The 5,000-nt window shown below is 45.9% G+C and overlaps 1 protein-coding gene across 2 annotated transcripts in view; it reads right to left on the reverse strand.

Moving 5' to 3' along the window:
• Positions 1-5,000, reverse strand: part of LOC135091039 (uncharacterized) — a 112,235-nt gene that overhangs the window by 53,551 nt on the left and 53,684 nt on the right. The window lies entirely within an intron of this gene.

Below are 5,000 nucleotides of genomic sequence, written 5' to 3' on the forward strand. Positions count from 1 at the left end.
TCCGGATAACTGGGGGTCTCGATAAATGAACTCCCCACACGGTACCTCCCAATTAACGCACCCGGGGTAATGAGGGAGAGGTGGGGGAGAGTGAGAGGTGGGAGAGAGGGAGAGGTTGGGAGAGAGGGAGAGGTTGGAGAGAGGGAGAGGTAGGAGAGAGGGAGAGGACCAGCCGTGTTAACATAATGAGGGATTATTTACGAGCGCGAACTCTGGAGAAGCTCATTCCATAAATAACAATTTGGACAGTACCACCACCATCACCGCCGCTGCCACCACCACCACCGCCGCCGCTACGATGATGTGTTGGGGGTTGGGGGAAGGGAGGGAGAGGGTGGAGGAAGGGGGAAGAGGGAACGGGGGGGTTTATTTCGTGACGGATAGCAAGAGTACTAGAATGTGAAGGATGGTAGGCGTGACACTGGCTGCTGTTACTACTACTACTACTACTACTACTACTACTACTACTACTACTACTACTACCAAAACCAAACGAGAAACGAAAGAGAATGTAAAAGGAAAGTAAACAAAGCACAAATAGAGGTTGTAATTTAAGATAAACAAGAAAACACATTGAAAACTAAGAACAAATAAATGCAATAATTAAAAGCCGCCAAATGAATGAAAACAAAGCAAACAGAGGGAAACATAATGACACGACACTAAACAATAAGGAAACACGAACGAATAGAAGAATAGAAACAAAATATTCACGAAACAATACGAACAAAAGCAAAAGAGGAGGAGGAGGAGGAGGAGGAGGAGGAGGAGGAGGAGGAGGCAACTAATACAACAACAACAGCAATAGCTATGACTACTATTACTGCTACTACTACTACTACTACTACTACTACTACTACTACTACTACTACTACTACCATTAAGGCATAAAAAATCTTGTTTATATGTAACTCTCTCTCTCTCTCTCTCTCTCTCTCTCTCTCTCTCTCTCTCTCTCTCTCTCTCTCTCTCTCTCTCTCTCTCTGCAATAGCTTCATTCTTAATCATCATCACTCTCTTCTTCTCTCTCCTGTCATCTCCTTTCCCCTATCTTTGTCACCCCTTTCCCCCACTCTCTCTCTCTCTCTCTCTCTCTCTCTCTCTCTCTCTCTCTCTCTCAGGTGTGTCCAGGTGTGGGCGCGGGAGTAATAGCAGGAAGGCACACTGATGGCCGCGCTCTGTCAACACTGCGCCGCCCCACACCCTGCTGACTGACGACTGCCGCGCCGCTATGTCACCCACCGCCACCACCACCACGCCCCTGCACACACACACACACACACACACACACACACACACACACATAATTCCACGTACACACACTAACTCATGTGCGTAATGATTTAAACACCCATAATGTATGTACAAGTGGCGCTTTGGCACACACACACACACACACACACACACACACACACACACACGCACACACATGTACACAGGTAAACAAACGTACACACACACACACGCACATTATCCACACGCACATGTTTAGTTTAGGTACAGCACTCACACTCACGCACATGTAAACGCACACGCACGTAGAAATGCTGAGAGAGAGAGAGAGAGAGAGAGAGAGAGAGAGAGAGAGAAAGTGAAGCATTAAGACGAGACGCGAGTTACGAATGAACGAAACGAAACGCGAATTATGACACTTTTTTTTCGAACGCAACATGGATCGAAGCGCGCGACGAGAGAAAAAAAAAAAAAAAAAAAAGAGAAATAAGAAAAATCACACTCAGTAATAAAAAAGAAAAGAAATAAAAGAAAAAAGAAAAATCCATTGGTGCAGTTAAGTATGCCAATTACATCTGACATACGGCCCCTCTCTCTCTCTCTCTCTCTCTCTCTCTCTCTCTCTCTCTCTCTGATCCAATATGTGCCAATAAGGACCAATGACTGGGTTCGTTTCTCGTATACAACCCCCTTTAGACTCTCTCTCTCTCTCTCTCTCTCTCTCTCTCTCTCTCTCTCTCTCCAGTAGTATACATGAGATGAGTCAATATTGTGAGTCATGATAAGTTTACGTGGGTGAGATAACTGTGTGTGTGTGTGTGTGTGTGTGTGTGTGTGTGTGTGTGTGTGGCCAGCTGTGAGTTGAGTTTAATTAGTGAAGTGGTGGATTAGGTGCGTCTTGTGTGAATGGGGGAGAGAGAGAGAGAGAGAGAGAGAGAGAGAGAGAGAGAGAGAGAGAGAGAGAGAGAGAGAGAGAGAGAGAGAGAGAGAGAGAGAGATTTTACTTGTGGGCTTAAAAAAATAAATAAAATACAGTAAAAAGTATTGAGAGAGAGAGAGAGAGAGAGAGAGAGAGAGAGAGAGAGAGAGAGAGAGAGAGAGAGAGAGAGAGAGAGAGAGAGAGAAAGAGACAAACTACTACATCACCACACTCCTAACCACCACCACCATCACCACCACCACGTAACCAATAAAGAACTCATTACAACAGCCCCGATCTTTACCACAGCGGACAGTTAAGCGGCGGGCGGTGGGCGGCGGTGGAGTGTGGACTTGAAAGGAAGGATTTTCATGGAGGAGAGCTACATTCCATTTCCCGCTTGCAGCACAGAGGCGGCGCGATTAAATACACAGCGATGTGACTTTCAGGAGCACGGAAAAGAGATCTGTGCGTAATCGCTGGAAGCCAATTCTCGTGTCGGTGGAAACTGGAAACTCCCGCCGAGAGAGAGAGAGAGAGAGAGAGAGAGAGAGAGAGAGAGAGAGAGAGAGAGAGAGAGAGAGAGAGAGAGAGAGAGAGTTTGTTTTATTGAGTCTTTCCAAACATAAAATACTTAAATAACTTAAAAATGCATAAAATACTTTAAAAATAAAAATAATACGAGAGAGAGAGAGAGAGAGAGAGAGAGAGAGAGAGAGAGAGAGAGAGAGAGAGAGAGAGAGAGAGAGAGAGAGAGAGAGTTCAACACAGCGATGAATACGTTGGTAGCAGACAGCAATTTAACGGCGAGATGAACAGACGATCAATATCACTGAACAGCGGAGAGTGAGGTGCCGTAAACACTGCTTCCTTGAGAGAGAGAGAGAGAGAGAGAGAGAGAGAGAGAGAGAGAGAGAGAGAGAGAGAGAGAGAGAGAGAGAGAGAGAGAGAGAGAGAGAGAGAGAGAGAGAGAACAACAGCATCTTTACCGTGTCCCTCTCGAGAGCAGTTTAATTAAGTATAAGCGAGGTGGCAGTGAAGTCTAAAATTGTTAGCAGGAAGGAGACACGAGGAGGAGGAGGAGGAGGAAGAAGAAGAGGAGGCGGAAGAAGGAGGAAGGAGGAGAGCTAGAAACTCACTAAAACTCACCCAAACTCACCTAAACTCACTCAAACTCACTCAAACTGGGCACATTACGAGATTGCACCACGCTAAGTAAATAACAGGGGATCTTCAACACAAGCCAATCGCTCTTAATGGAATACTGACACACCTTCTTTCTGTCCCCCGCCGCCCTTCCTGGAACTGACTAAATGCTGTCCTTAATTCTTCCCCCTCCTGAGCCCTTTGGGACTTACAGTGTTTAGTGGCCAGGGGATTGTGGGAGTTGAAGGAAGATAGTTGGATTTTTGTGTTCAGGGGTGTAGGAAGGCGTTGGAGAGACTGCGTGTTTTTATGTTCAAATGGAGTGATGAGAGATTGTGGGAGTACTCAGATTGCGTGGGAGTGTCTGGAAAGGAGTGTTTGAGATGAGGGAGTGATGTGCGTACTGGGAGTGTGGGAAGCTGTGGGAGTGAGAAAATGCATTTGTGGTGTTATTGTCCAAGACTGTGGGAGTGGCTGGAGTGAATGAGTTGTGTGTTGTATGGGAGTACGGAAGGCTGCAGGAGAGACGGGGAGTAGACGGAGTAATAGATTGCGAGTGACTGAAGAGAAAATTGAGGAGTAACTAAATTGTATACGCGTGAAAGGTTGTGAGAGTGACTGAAAGGAACGAAAGCGTGGTGGAGAGTCACTGGAGGGACTGAAAGTAGGAAATGTGGAAACTTTTAAGCTTACACAAACGGAAGAGTGAGCATAGTCGTTTTATACAGGGACCTGCCACGTGTAGGACTAATGACTTCTTAGTTTCTCTCATTTTCCTTAACTTCACTGCGTTACGAAACAAATAACAGCACCAGAAGCAATGCATATTTTCTATAAACATTTACAAGAAAGTTAGGGATGAAAAAGAATACAATTTGCAATCTGTACCCAGTTTAAAGATTGGATGTGGCTGTTGAACAAATAAACACGTCTCAAAGTGATTGGTAATTAAGGAGAGATGTACTGAATAGCAAATTAATCGTAGTGAAGCAGAGTTAAAAAGGAAAGAACAGAAGCTACACCAATATCCACACAAAAACACAAGGAACCAATCAAACCATCTTACCCTCATCAGACTCCCTCACCTTACGCAGGTTACGCAACTGACTTACAACCTGCACAAGAGGGAGGCTGGGGTGTTAAGGGCAGGCTGTAGAGCAGGCTGTAATGGAGGACCAGGGGGAATACTGCGAGGATTAGACATGTTTATGCTATGGGAATTGGTAAAGGTAGGGATGGGGAGCTAAAAGTAGTTATTATTGCTATTACTACTACCATTACACACGCAGTACCTCTCACCCCTTCTGTACATCCACCGCCTCTTCTTCTCAAAGGGTTGGTGTAAAAGTTAAGCGTCAGATAATAATAACAGGTAGAGAAATTGCTATAGGAGAAATTTCACCTTCAAAGTCTCCACTGCATTTACAAATATTCCTTAGGGAGCGGTCAGTCAGCCAGCCAGCCAGTCAGTCTACCAATCAACCAGTCAGTCGCCGGCCAGCTAGTCAATCGATCAGTCAGCTAGAATGCCAGCCAGTCAGCCATCTCCCACCTTTCTAGTCTTCCAGCCAGCCAACGAGCCTCCTCATCTACCGCCCTCACAGTCCCCAGCCTCCCAGTCACCTAATTCCTCAGTCTTAGTCTCCATATCTCCATTCTCCTCATCTCCCTCACCTCCCGGCTTCCTCATGTTCCAGCCTCC

This window comes from Scylla paramamosain, chromosome 36 (assembly GCF_035594125.1).
Source record: "Scylla paramamosain isolate STU-SP2022 chromosome 36, ASM3559412v1, whole genome shotgun sequence".
NCBI classification, from domain to species: domain Eukaryota; kingdom Metazoa; phylum Arthropoda; class Malacostraca; order Decapoda; family Portunidae; genus Scylla; species Scylla paramamosain.